The sequence below is a fragment of the Trichechus manatus genome, unplaced genomic scaffold, assembly GCF_000243295.1.
Source record: "Trichechus manatus latirostris isolate Lorelei unplaced genomic scaffold, TriManLat1.0 scaffold00102, whole genome shotgun sequence".
NCBI lineage: Eukaryota > Metazoa > Chordata > Mammalia > Sirenia > Trichechidae > Trichechus > Trichechus manatus.
This window is the reverse complement of record NW_004444038.1, coordinates 8420699-8435891: the sequence shown is the minus strand read 5'-3', so window position 1 is coordinate 8435891 and position 15193 is coordinate 8420699.

Sequence of the window (15193 nt, the reverse complement as noted above, 5' to 3'; positions counted from 1 at the left end):
GCTAACCAAAAGGTCGGCAGTTGGAATCCACCAGCCACTCCTTGGAAACCCTATGGGGCAGTTCTACTCTGTCCTGTAGGGTCACTGTGAGTCAGAATTGACTCAATGGCAACAGGTTTAATCAGACTACTGAGCGGGTCACTCATGGGAGTAGCTTCTATGGGAAGAGTCTGTGTACACAAAAACCTCGTAAGAGGAACCCCTGTTCTTTCATGATCTCTCAAGGTGATCCTGAGCAAGGCGTGTCACCTCACTAGGATCCATTGATTCACATATGAAATACAGGTATTGATTCATGTATGAAATAAAGCTATTGAGCTTGATAGTTTCTAAAACTTCAGCCAGTCCTACAACACAACAATGGCTTAAACAGGATTTCGGAGAGCCAGAGGAAGAATATCTTGATTGCCAGGATAATACAACACTTGAGTGAGCCTTTATGGTTGGTTATGGAGTCGCTGTCTTTAATGATGTACAAAGGACGAATACAATCTCTCTCTTCCGTATTCAGTGGCCCTAATTTTGCTCTCTTCCTAAGAGTGGGTGAGTTTAGGTTATTTCCTACTACTTGGTCTTTTGTTACTTATCTGCTGGTACTTACTTTGCTTCTTGGTTCTTATTTTTTTTGCTAAGGAGAAGAAAAAAATGTATCTTCATTAATAGCCGAAAGGCACTACGTTGGGCGTTCATTGCTGCGATTTTCATAGCAGGGCAACGTTTGCTAAATTCATTAGAGTTTACAGGATCTAGAGGTATATTTGACCTTGGATTGTTTCACCTTTAAGTGACCCAGGGATTTATAGGAAATGGGGATGTGTCAGACAGAGGGTATCAACCCAAATGAAAAGGGGTTGAAGCAGTTGTAGAAGCTGGAACTTTGTACTTACTGGGTCATCCCCAGTTACAAACCTTTCCAGCGACCCTATAAGGACAGATTAGAACTGTCCCATAGGGTTTCCAAAGCTGTAATCTTTCTGGAAGCAGACTGTCACATCTTTCTCCCTCAGAGCAGCTGGTGGGTTCGAACTGCTGATCTTTTGGTTAGCAGCCAAGTGCTTAACCACTGGGCCAGCAGAGCTCCTTCAAATCACCTAGATAACAACCTAGGTTATCTTACCCTGTACTAATTCCACCTTGTCTAAACTTTCAAATCCTGTGGCTTATTCCATTTTTCCGCTACCACTCTTGACTCGCATAAAGTAATATACATGTTTTATGCACGTTTGGTAATTACCCAGTTAACTTTAGCCTGTCTATCCTATCTGCAGCCTTGACTTCTAAGCTCCTAAAGATGATAAATTGTTTTGTTTCAAGTACTTTAAATAGTGCCCACAGAGGCGCCACAGGCAATAAAAGCCTTTAATAATAATGGAATTATCTTTAGTGCTCAAAGTATTACCTCCAATTACTTAGGCCCATGTGCCCACATGCCTTCCCACTTGCCTCCTGTGGTCAAATCCATTTATGATACCATCTTACCCCCAGCATGGCCTAAAGTCATCTCTCTTTGTTATGCATATTACTGATTCTCAAAATTATACAGAGAGTTTAAATATTAATTTGCCTTTCTATATATTCTAATTCCAGAACACCAAGGAAAAACTTGGTGATTGGTGATTGTTATCACATTATTTCAATACGGCATGTATTTACTTGATAATACACAGTCATTTTTCTTGCTTGTATATATAATAAATACACTTCCAATCCATAATTCCCTATGATATTTATCTGAATGATATAAACATTCTTTTGAATAATGATGCTTTGGGTAACCTCCCATGACAGCCTGTCTATTAAAAAGGAAATTAAATACACAAAGGTATGGGAAAATCACTGTTAGGCAATAATGAACTTAGTAAATTCAAGACGTGAAATGAAATAAGACTTATCTGAAGCCTAAGCTTCCCTTTCTGTTCCTTATAATTCATCACTTCTCACCAGAACCGTGGCCGGGAAGTCCGTCCTTGTATCCACAGATCCTCACCAATTATGAATTGGTGCATACTGGAGCCTGCAAGACATACATTTCTTCTCATCGATCAGTAAGGAGCGGAGTTTCTAGAGAAGGAATTCTGTACTTCTGCAAGTTGCATCTGCTCTGATTCCCCCAAGCTCCCAATTATTGACTTAGAAAAAAATAACTTTTACCTCCAAAAAAATACATTGTCCATCAACTATCCAATTTCTGATTTAGTATCTGCCAGCCTTGAGTCCAACGATGCCATTTTCTTACACAGTAAGAATCCTCCTCCCAAATTCCAGAGTACTGCACTATTTCCACCAGTCTTCTTAGTCTTCTTTTTGAATTCAGACGAGTACGGATATTCAAATGAGTGCTTGGTAATACACTCTTGTTTGAAAATTAGCCAAGGGTTTGTATTCAAAATTTTTGAAACTTTTAAAGAAAATTTTTAGAGGTGAATTGGGAAGTGCTTTCCTTAAGTGACAATAATATCTTTATAGCAAGAAAATGAGCAAGTCACGTTGAGGGGATTGCAACCGATGTCACAAAACAATATGCGTATAAATTTTTGAATGAGAAATGAACTTGAGCTGTAAACTTTCACCTAAAGTGCAATAAAATTTCAAAAAATCTAGGGAATTTGATTATATGATTGATATTAGTTGATAGTGAGAAATAACTGTTCATTTTGTTATGTACGATAATAACATTGTCTTTATGCAAGAAATTATCCATATTTTTGAAGGTGCATAATGAAGTATGTAGAAGGAAATGATATACTGGTTGAGATTTGCTTTAAAATAACTCCAGAAATAAATTTGGGATAGAGGAAGCAATTGTGGCTAAATCTCAAAAATTGTTGAATCAAGAAGTTAGGCATGGACGGTTCATTGGACTTTTCTCTCTACTTTTAAGTATGTTTGAAATTTTTCATAATAAAATTGTTACAACATTTTATGCTGATAAAAATAATATGCACGTGGTTTGGAACTTTTGGAGAATAATAAAGAAAATAAAATTCAGCCATAGGGCTACCAGGAGGGAAAAAAAACAAAAAAAAAGAGTATGAGCAATTTGTTAATACATGTAGCCATGATATAATAGGTTTTTTTTTTTAAAATTATTTCTGGCAGCAAATCTGCCTAAAATCACAGTTTAATCGAAGTGAAAGATGATGGCCATAATGATTCATTAATTCTTTAAAAAGGATGAAGAAAAATTTTAAGATTGTCTCATCAACCAAAGTAACATTTTGCCATCTTTCTATGAACCATAAAGAAGAACTAGACCAAGAGTAAAAGTCACACCCCCAATAAAACTAAAGTTACCCTCCCCCACCCCCCAAAAAAGCAATCTTCATGACTTTTCACTGGTAGGATTTGGCTTCGGACCACACACAGGGTAGTTCTCTGCTGAAAGCAGGAAAAGACAGTACATATTGCTGCTATAGAGTAAGTCATCCTTTTAAAAGCCCTTCTGGTAATGCCTTTAAAATCAGCAGTCAGAAAACCATTAGAGTAATTACCAATCCCCAAGAAACCTCGTGCTTAATCATTTCTGAAATCACTCTGCGTACAGCTCTGTGCTCATCATCTTCCCCAGCCCTCTCCACCAAGACGGCCTTCCCATGAGAGGAAGGGCCCCACCATAATGCCCAGGTGGAAAACACGCACAGAGCAGACAGAGGTGGCTTTTGCTCGACTTTGATTCAAGGAAACACTTTGTCCTAAACGAGAGGATGGACGTGTGTTGTCTAGAGGGTAGAGTGAGGTACAATCTCTTTCACCTGGGTATCCTTTAGGTCAGTGTTCCTCATCACAGCTAAGGAGAAAGTGGCATTACCACTGACGTAGATTTAGGGAATGCTGAGCTCCCAGGGGTGAAGGGGCTCCAGAAAGTTCCTGAGGTAGGTAATTCTAGAGCCAGGAATTAAACGTGGTACTTTCTGCCTCCAAAGCCAATATGGTTTCTATTCCCCCTCTTGCTTCTCACTCTATTATCACAACTAACACTTAGTATCGATACACTTACATGGGAGACCACTCATATACTTTACATCGTAGAAGAAGTATTATTGATACACTCAGGAAATTCAGAATTATAGTCTACGGGCAAAGGAGAATGATGAAAACCAAAGACAAAAGGGAAGGGTTAGTCCAGAGGACTAATGGACCACAGCTACCATGGCCTCCACCAGCCTGAGCCCAGAACAACTAGATGTGCCTGGCTACCACCACCAACTGCTCTGACAGTGATCACAACAGAAGGTCCCTGACAGGATGGGAGAAAAACGTAGAACACAATTCAAATTCACAAAAAAAGACCAGACTTACTGGTATAACAGAGACTGGAGGAAACCTGGGATGATGGCCCACACACACCCTTTTAACTCAGAACTGAAGTCGCTCTTGAAGGTCACCCTTCAGCCAAAGATTACACGGCTCTATAAAAGAGCAATAACGTATGTGAGGGGCTTGCTTCTTAGTTCAAGCATGTAAATGAGACCACATGGGCAACACCTGTCCAGAAGCAAAGACAAGAAAGCAGGAAGGGACAGGAAAACTGGAAGGATGGAAATGGGGAACCTGGCATGGAGAAGGGGAGAGTGTTGACACATCGCAGGGATTGCAACCAATGTCACAAAACAATTTGTGTATGAATTGTTGAGTGAGAAATTAATTTGCTCTGTAAACTTTCACCTAAAGCACAATTTAAAAAAAATTATATTCCAAATAAAGTAGAAGAAACCCATTGCTGTCGAGTCGATTCTGACTGATAGTGACCCTACAGGACACAGTACAACTGTCCAATAGGGTTTCCAAGGGGCGGCTAGTGGATTCGAACTGCTGACCTTTTGGTTAGCAGCCTTAACGCTTAGCCACTGTGCCAAAATACAGAGCTCTGTATTTTTGCTTGTTCTGACTTGCTTTCTTCTTTATTGGTTGTGGGTTCTTCCACAGCTATTGAAGTAAGATAACAGGAATTAAATTTGCAATTCTTCATCATACTGTATACAAGACACTAAATAAAAGAAAAAGACAAATTACACTCACATATATGCAAGCTGATCACGTATAAAGATAGGAAGTAGAAACATTTGGGGGTTACCTTTTGGTAATCTCCCTCTTTCTTTCCTCCTTTTCCTTTACTCCTTCTTACAAAGCCTGAGACTTTACAATGCCTGCTGGGTACTCCAAATGCTCACAATGGCCAATGCCAAGTCAGCATCAAGTCCCACGCTTTTGTCCTCTGAAGTATGAGCCTGCCCTGGGGCTTATTGCCTCAAAGCCTTGGTAGGTGACTGGCTTCATGTTCTGGCAAACAAATACACGGTAGGTAAGACGTTCACAGGCAGTAATGGCTTAATGTAAGGGGGACACTGGTGGTTCAGTGACAGAATTCTCCCTTTCTAAACTGGAGACCAGAACCCTGGTGGCACAGTGGTTAAGAGCTCAGCTGCTAACCAAAAGGTCGGCAGTTCGAATCCACCAGCCACTCCCTGGAAACCCTGTGGGGCAGTTCTACTCTATCCTATAGGGTTGCTATGAGTAAGAATCGACTCGACAGCAACGGGTTTGGATTTTTTTTTTTTTTTTTAATACTGGAGACTTGGGTTAGATTCCCAGCCAAAACCTTGTGTGCAGCCACCACCTGTCAGTACTACTATGATGCTGCACAGGTTTCAGCAGAGCTTCCAGACTAAGACAGACTAAGAAGAAAGGTCTAGCTATCTACTTCCAAAAATCAGCCAGTGAAAACCCTACGGATCGCAATGGTCTGACCCAACAGGTTATGGGGACGGTGCGGGACAGGGAGCATTTTGTACCACTGAGCATGGGGTTGCCATGAGTTGAGGTGGGCTTGATGGCAGCTCACACGACAGGTTAATGTATTTGCTTCATTCCTTAACATTTAGAATTAAATAACAAGGAACCTTCACAGAAGGTGGGAGAACAAGAGTGTTTGCTCGTGACTTCCAGTGCTGGTCAATTCATTTCAAGATTAAGCCTGTTTCTAGAGCCGATGACAATGTTAAAACCTGGATCATTTAAATGCATGCTTTTACTCCTCCATCGGAGTGCCCAAATTTATATACCATCTTTTAAACCTAATCCGTAGTCCCAAATAGAATATTCTTTAGAAGCAAAACAACGCAAACAACTATGGGCCTCCGTTTCCCCATTTATATGGATAAAAAGCTCTTCCTTCTCCAGTTTTCGCTAATTACTCCCATGACTTTCATTTTGGAGGGGAAATCAATTAGGTTCCCTACATTAGAGTCCTGAGAAGTGGGTAAATTGTCCAGGCAGAGGCAATGCTAGACTATATCAGTAAGAGCCGGGATGATGCAATGCTTTTCTGATGAAGATGCTTGTAAGAGAAACGAGGACAGAGCAGTCCAGAGTGACATTAGGTCTTCGGCGTCCCATTAGTGAACTCCTGTTTGCTTAAATCCATAGGCAGGACAGCAAAGGCTTCTCTCCTTAACCAACAATAGTATTGGACAGAACTGCAAAGAGGTTCTCAGTTTTAGAGGCTGCAAAGAGGAGAGAAGACGTAAATGGAGTTTTGGAATAAAAATTTTTGTTGCAAGTATTTCAATCCCGCCATAAGAAGAACTGCTTCCCCCATTAATGCAAGTCAATACATAGCAGTGCAATATAAGTGTCTTCCATTTTCCCCTATTTCACGCTACATTTGCCTGATAGATGAGTGTACTTAAGTAAATAGCACAGACAATTTTAATAGGACAGGTGCTTTGAATGTACATGGAAGGTCATTCCTATTATTTCAATTAACAACATAAGCTACAGAAACATATGAGGGTGAATTGACTTAAAACTTCCATTTAATGTTACTGGTGAGGACATCTTTAGACCACTTGGTTGTCTTGACAACTCCAGCATCCCCAGCAAGCAGAAGCCAATCTGTGCGCTTCCCCTTCTCAGCATACAAACAGTTCAGATAGTACATTAGCAAAGAATATGACGTCCATGTAAATGTTGAAATATTTGCGTTGCCATAGAGATAAGAAGAATGGCAAATATATGGGAGTACTTGACATACTCTAAGGCAGACTTTTAATTAAAAAAAATCTCAAATGACAATGCCAAGATGGCTGCACGCACCATAGAGCTTTTATGCTCCCTTACTGCGTGCAGAGGTGCCGCATCCAAATAACGTGGGGAGAATCAAAGAATTCTAGCTGAACAGCCCGTGAGGAGGCACAGAGCCACCGAGAGGTGCAGTGGGCATGATCACTATCTTTTTATTGAGCACAGAAAAAGAAAAGGTGAAAGATAGTAGAGACAATTTACCATGTTAGTTACATATTTCTTCAGAAATGGGAAGCTGTGGAACCTGGAGCATTGGCAAGAATAACCTTGACTATGTCATGATCTCTTTCCTTGTCAGTCTTCCCCGCTCTGTGGAAACAGACTGTACCTTTTTTTGTTTTTAAAGGAGGGATGGCTTGTTAAACAACGTGATGTGTGTGCACTGTCAAAGCAAAAGGTGGTGTGGTGAGAAGAGAGCATTTTCACAACGTGTTCTAAATAGTTACTTTAAACAGTTCTTCTAAAAACCTGTCATTCTAAAGCATGACTGGGGGGAGACTTTTGCTTTCCTCCAAAGTTAATGTTTAATTTTTACAAAAACATCAGAAATTTCCATGAGCTTCCTCCATAGGAATCTGCTACTAAATAATTCTTAAAGAGGTTATAGTCAAAGACTTGATAAGTGCTTGTAACTACTTTCAATGTGGCACCATTGATGGACTAGTGGGCAAGAGTAGGAAGTGGTGATTACGGGCAAATGGAAGATGGTATACTTGACTTCTCTGTAGCATTTTTTCGTACTCGCCACTCATTACTCCTGGGAACTGCTCTTCCAACCCTGACTTGCTCTTAATTATTTCTTCCTTGTCCATGAAAACGTCTAGATGTCAGAGTTCTCCCAGAGTTCTCTTCTCTCAGCCTTTTCTCTCCTCATTCTGTTTACTTTCTCTGTATAATCTTATTCGTGTTCTCATCATCAGTTACCCCCTAACACGACACCCAATTCTCTCTTCTAGTCCAGAACATTCTCCTGATCTCTAGACTGACTACTAGAGGTCTCCACTTACACGTTCCATTCCAAACTTAACATATCACATCTTAACTATTTATCTTCCCCTCCTCTCCACTGAATTTGCTATCCCCCCTCCATTCCCATCTTCATACACAGAGAAACCCAAGACTGAGAGGTTAGGTTCTTTCCAGACCTACCCCTTTCTATTCCATGGGCTCAATAAGCAATCGAGGCACAACAATCAAGGTGCTGACTCTTCTCTGGTTAGGGTGTGGATCATTGACCAAATTACATCAATCAAAGTCTCTCTCCCATGACTCTGAGGTTTGAGTAGAACGAGGCACAATAGAAATAAGCAACAACAAAAATGGGTGGGAGCTCATTTAGTCTTCCAGAAACATATGGGCAAGAATGTTCATTATTTCCTACTACCCAGACTCCCCAGAGCTTCCCTGGCTTTGATCTTTTTCAGAACCTGGTTCTTCAATCTTACCTTTAATTTAGTCCAAAAAAGAAAAAACATATCATCGTCTGCTTAAAATAGCCAAATTTGGTTTCTGTTACTCAGACTATAAGATAAAAATATTGATGGAGGAAATATTTTGGAAGAAATTTGGTAGAATGAAAAGAAAAAAAAACAAGAATGGAACCAAATCTTCACAATGTCATACAACCATTTTGAATTTAAAATCAGAGCCCCTCAATGTTGAGTTCTCTTAGACAAGACACTTGTGTTTAACTCTCCCCTCTGCCTTGAAGGTAGGGACTGAGACTTACTCACCTTGCTAGCTCTACCTCTCACAGAGTAAGGAGCTTAGTAAATGATTTTGGACAGCCCACAGACCCCACCTGCCACTGCTGAACCACCACTTCTTTCTGCTTCAAATCTTATTCTAAGAACACATTCAATTCTAACCTGACATGAAAGTTTGACTTCTAGGGCAATAATTCATATGAAGTCATTGCCCAATTAGTTTCTGATTCCTTTTGAAAATATGCATTTATCATGAGATACACAACTATCATATTTTTACACAAATAACACGCACCTTCTACATTTGTTTGCCGACCACTCCCTCTGCTCATGCTCATGAGGTATTTTTGTAAGTGCCCTTATGCCAATTTTTTAACATGTTGCTGTGAAAAAAAATTAGCATAGCATACTTACGAAAAGACCTGGAGGGGAGAGGGAGCTGCTGGCAAACAAATGTGGAAGGCATGCGTTATTTGCATAACAATGCAGTAGTTCTTCAATTTTCCCAGTTGCATGGAAGGAGCTATGACTGAAGTATGACAAGGGCTCTGCTCACCACAGAGCGGTACAGGGCTCCAATGATCTCCATGCTATCACTGTGACTGACTTTGCTGGCATGGCCCTGCCCTCCTGTTCTGTTATTTAAGGGGCTGGCTGCTCCTGTCCATAACCCCTCTATTGCCACAGTATTGCTTGTCTCAGTGAGTACACTTTTTTTTACTGAGCACCACCCTTGTGCCAGGCACTGTGAAGCATGTAAAGAAAGGTAAGAAGTGGCCATGAACCTCCAAGAGCCTGTAGGTGAGGAGGTAACCAGATACAGACCATTACTCAACCAGGGGAACTGTGGTACAACAATATTCTGCCATAACCCCCCTAAAAAAAATGAGAAGGATGAGATAGTTGTGACTAAGGTAGCAAGACAAGGTTGAGGAAGGATTCAAGACATGAACTGGATTCTTGAGGTGTAGGTTTGAAAAGATGAAGAGAACGGTACAGGGGATAGGACCAGGGAAGAGTGAGAGGTGGTAGACATTGTGAACAATGTATGAAGATTAATGAGGGGAACCTATTTGGTGGGGTAGCTCAATTTGTGTGGAGTAAAAGATAGATATCTTTGGGAAGTCAAAGAGAGTGTTGCTGTGATAAACTGCAGGTAGATTGCAAGGACAGAAGCTGGACTATTAGCATGTCTCAGTCTTTCCTTGTCACAATTTCTTTGGTGGCCAAATAGAAGTGACTGCAGAATGACCAGTGTCAGAATGTGGCTGAGATACAGAAGGTACACCCGAAGATCCTACCACTGCATCTGGCACATAGGAAGCACTCAACAACTCTCAACAATTGTTAGTTCTCTTGATGTTATCACCCCCCTCTCCAATACCCTTGTGTCCATCCCTTCCTTTCCTACTCCTGGCCTCTTTCCTGAAGGGGTAAAGCAGATTATTTCCTGCTGATCTTGGCATTTAGTAACTACTTCAATGTGACCTGCTCACCCTTGAAAATCCAAATCTCATGGTGTTACTTGTGCCTTTGTCCTTACTATGACAAGATCAAATGTGTAGTCACCCAGTGCCACACCAGGAATGCAAACTCCAGGGTTTAGAAAAACCTTGGCGCCAATAACAGCTGCCAAACCCTGCTCACACCATTCCAGTCACTCTGAATGATGACGACCCAAGAATAAACGAGAGGAGATGCTTGCTTTGCGTGGTGTTTATAAAGTGTTGGCAGCTCTCCAGGAGGCAGCCATGGGGAGGGAGGGGCTGGGAGGTAGGAGGCACTGTTGTTCCCTTCCTGTCTTTGTGGTAGCTCCATTCTTCTGCTTGTTGTTCCGGGCAAAATTGGATGATGATGGGAATGTCACGCTGAAGTGTGTGGTCAATGTGGGTGAGTAGTTTTGGAGATGTCTGCTTGACAGAAGTGGTTAGTGAGGTACCCTCACCTCCCCATGGGGTTCAGGCTTTGCCAAGTCCTTTGGCCAGGAAAGAGAACTCCACATCCCGGTGGGAATAATTGCACAGCTGAATGTGTGCCAAGTCAAATCTGTGCCTTTAGTGAGACTGAGCTTAACCATGAACCACGTCCAGCAAAGCCGGATTGGAATCACAAAGCTCTCCTGGGAAGCTCTCCATCCTGGAAGGACAAGAGGAGAAGCCAGGCAGCTTCATGGAGGTGGAACAGATGCCAAGTTGCAAAGGAGATGGCTTCTCCAAAAGGCTCTCAACCAATCTAATCAAGCTCACTGTTTTTCACTTTTGGAAGTAGTAGCATAGAAAAGTAGGCTTGAAACAGAGCTAGGGAAAGCCTAAGAAAGAGATTCATATGATACAAAGTAGAAATTGAGTATATTTTAACACTTTCAAAACTTTACCAGTACCAGTTGTTGCTGAGTTGACTCTGACTCATGGCAACCCCACGTGTCAGGGTAGAACGGGGCTCTATAGGGTTTTCAATGGCTGATTTTTCAGAAGTAGATCAGCAGGTTTTTCTTCCTAGGACCTTCTGGGTGGACTGGTACCTCCAACCTTTTGGTTAGACGCCAAGTACAGTAACTGTTTGCACCACCCAGGGACTCCTTCAAAGCTTTAGATGAAACACTCTCCCCTAATGAAGGTAACCAGCGCCGCACAGAAACTAAGGCCATGGGACAGATTCCCGCACCCCACTCTAGGAATTAACAAGTATTGAAGGCAGAGGTTCAAGCAAACCTCAGTTCGCTTCCCTGTCCCAGAATCCACTTCTAGTTCTCTTCTCCACCACCTCCAGGCAGTTATTTTGAGAATTAAATCGTGAATATAAAATAGTTAGACTCAATATTTACTAAGTATATTAATGAGAAAAATGGCACCACATTCAACACATCCGTCCTGCCTACTATCCTTTCCTATAGATAGAAAATTTTGACCCTAATCCTCAGGATACTAGGTTTGGAGTTACGTGGATTACAGTTTAGAGAATTCGTAGAAGATGACGAGACACTACGTGAGGCACCTGACACATGCTAGCTCAGGTATGTATGCAAATGAGGTAACTAGAAATTAGGTCACTGGCCCAGGGTCATAACAACTCAATCCCACAGCTGCAATCCAAACTAGATCTGTCAAGTTCAAAACCCATGTTCGTTCCAGTTTAGCTTCAGCTGCTTGTACCAGGCAGAAGGATAGGGGAGATAGCCCTAATTCTACAAGACAGGCTCAAATACATATCAAATGGTATGTATTCCCATCCATTAGTATGGCAGACAATCTATTTGGCATTTGTGCACTAGCAGAAGTAGTTATGAAAATGGCAGAATAAAAGCAAAAATCATTTTTACATATTACTAACAAAAATGTTTGAATACTGAATTCCTCTCCGAAGGGTGTCTTATATCACCCCTTCAATTATTCATTTCACCTCACGTTTGCTCTATCTTTGCAATGCAAATATTGTGAGTGGTTTTGCTGAACTTTTCTATTAAAATAAGACTTCTGCAAGGTTTCCCTCAACTCTCGGGAGTCAAATTTTACAGCTACCAGAGTGAACTCTGGGGTTAACGGCATTTCTTTCACGGATGTGTATGTGCTGTGAGCCTGACAGGGCCAGGGCCAACAACTGCGAAAGGAAACTACAGATCAAGGCCATTCGGAAGATTTCAGAGCAATCAAGGGAGCACCAGGGCAAAGAGAGCAAGAAAATGAAGAGCAAATAGGAGGTTTTCTTCAAGGGACATCACAGAAAAAAAGGAGTGGGTTGAAAGAGGAGAATAACATGCAGATAATGCTCCCAAGGAGGTCAAGATTTACTGAGCTAACACAATTTTTGAGCAAAGCAAAGCCAGGGCTTCTCAGTAAAATAAAGATTTGTCAGACTCTTTAATCAGAAAGAGGATTTTAATACTAGTTGGGGATGACAACATCCATGAGTCTGGCCTAAGGAAACACGCAGCTTTGGGGAACTTTTACTGAAATTCCATACTGGTCTTCTCTATGAACCAAGAGGAAACCAAGTGGAAGAGAACTACGTAGAGAAGCGGGAATGAGGCACAAGGGTTGAATCAAAATACAGTTACGAACCCCTACTGTAGATGAATGCGGGCAGTGGTGCTTCAGTGGCAGAATTCTCACCTTCCGGGCTGGAGACTCAGGTTTGATTCTCTGCCAATGCACTTCATGCACAGCTGCCACTCATCTGTCAGTGGAGGCTTGTACTTTGCTATGATGCTAAACAGGTTTCAGTGAAGCTTCCAGACCAAGATAGACTAGAAAGGAAGGCCTGGCAATTTCTTCTGAAAATCAGCCAATGAAAACCCTATGGATCACAACAGTCTGATGTACAACTGATCGTGGGGATGGTGCAGGACTGGACAGCATTTTGTTCCCTTGTGTATGGGGTCACCATGAGTCAGGACTCAACTCGATGGCAGCTCACAACGATAACAGCTATGGGTGAAGCTCAAAGATAGAACGACCAACTTAGATTTGTTGGATAATAACAACATCATCTGGTCACAGTCTCATTTTCTCTTCATCCTTCTTTGATTTCTTTAAAAACTTCTCAAATCTGGCAAAATGGCGCTCTAGGCAGAAGCACCACACTGTCCCTCCACAGCAAAGATCTGAAAAACTAAGCCGAGCAGAGAATACAACAACCCTGAAACCCTAAAACATCAAATGAAGAGATAAAGAACTCAGCCAAGCACCAAATGGAGTGAGAAAACTGACAGAGAATGGAGAGCGAGGAGAGATTCATGCAGAGGTCCCCTACCAGCTAATGCAGCACGGATCTGCCATCTTGGACTCCTATTGGACCCAGCAAACAGGGGGTACGAGAAAGCAGCCTCACGGAGCGTCCAGCGGAAGACAAAACAACCGGTAATTTGCGATGTACACTTTCCCACTGCCCACCCTTCTTCACCCCCACTCGGCCTCCTCTGCTTTCCGCGGCCACAATCTCTTGACCAGGAAACACCGGCTGCTTGGATTCCACACACCCAAACGGGCCGGGTCTCTGAGTGCCATTTGTTGGCTGCCAGTGTTGCTTTTTTCCGCTTCTTTTGATTTCTTCCTTGCCTCTTGCCACCTCCTCCTCCTTTCGCTCAAGTACCTGGCTCCGTGCACCATCTTTGCTTCTTCCTGAGGGGCTGCAGAGCTCCTGTAATTTGTGATATATGCTTTCCCACTCTCTACCCTTCTTCACCCACACTCGGTCCCCTCTGCTTCCCACGGACACAGTCTCTTGTCCAGAAACACCAGCCTGCACTAGCTGGCTCTCTGAGTGCCATTTGTTGGCTGCTAGTGTTGCTTTTTTTTTTCTGCTTCTTTTGATTTCTTCCTTGCTTCTCGCCACTTCCCCTCCTTTTGCTCGAGTTCCTGGCTAGGTGCACCATCGTTGCTTCTTCCTGAGGGGCTGAGGAGCTCCGTTCGAGTGTGGAGCTGCTTCCCGTTCTGGACTGCTGTGCTGGTAGGATCTCGGGGCTTTTGTTTATTTGTTTGTTTTGAATTATTTCTTTGTTTTCTTTTCCTTTTCTTGAGTTGAGAGCCCTTTCTGGCCAGGCGGAGCTGGGTGGCAAGGAGACTCCCTCTCGGCTTGCACAGATGTGCAGAGGTAGCCCTGAGAGCATTTCTTTCTTCGTTGGTTTTTTTTTTTTTTTCCTATTTTTTGGGGGCCTTTCTTGTTCTTTTTTTTTTTAATTTGTTTTGTTTTCTTTTCCCTTTTTGTCTTTCTTCATTGCTCAGTTTCTCATCTCTCTATATCTTCCTTCTCTTTCTGTTCCCTGAATACCTGATGTCGTATACCTCTACGCCTTCTAGCCAGGCTCTACTGCAACACCTGTGAGCGACTTCCCCAGACTTCATAGCTTCACTGGTGGGATTCCTGGGAACTTTGCAGTTATTTAACCTTTCCGATGTTTATTTATTCATTTTTTTCTTTTCTTCCTCTTCCCCTTTCTTTTTTTCTCCATTTCATAGTCTCTCATCTCTCCATTCCAATGGCAAGCTCCCCTAGCATTCTTTTTCGTTTGTGTGTTTTTGGCTCCTGTCCTTCTCCCCTCTCTCCCATATCCATCTTAGCTCCACACATAACAATATCCCCACTGCATCCTGCCTACCTGCACCGTGAGCTTGACATCACACCACCAAGCAGCACAGGCACAGCCTACTAGAACCTGCCCTGCACTGATTAACAACCCGCTCTGGTGGCTGTAGTAAGTGCCACAAACAACCCGTCCCAGTAACTCCTCTTCAGCTAGACCTCCCCTGCCGTACCCTATCTGAGTGACTGACCCTGCCAATTGGAGAAGGAGGCGAAAAGTATTGTGCCCACAGACGAGCAAACAACAAAGAACACACAGCCTGCCTGCTCATAGTCAAATTTAAAAAAAAAAAAGTGACAAAACAAACAAATCTACAGTCAATAAA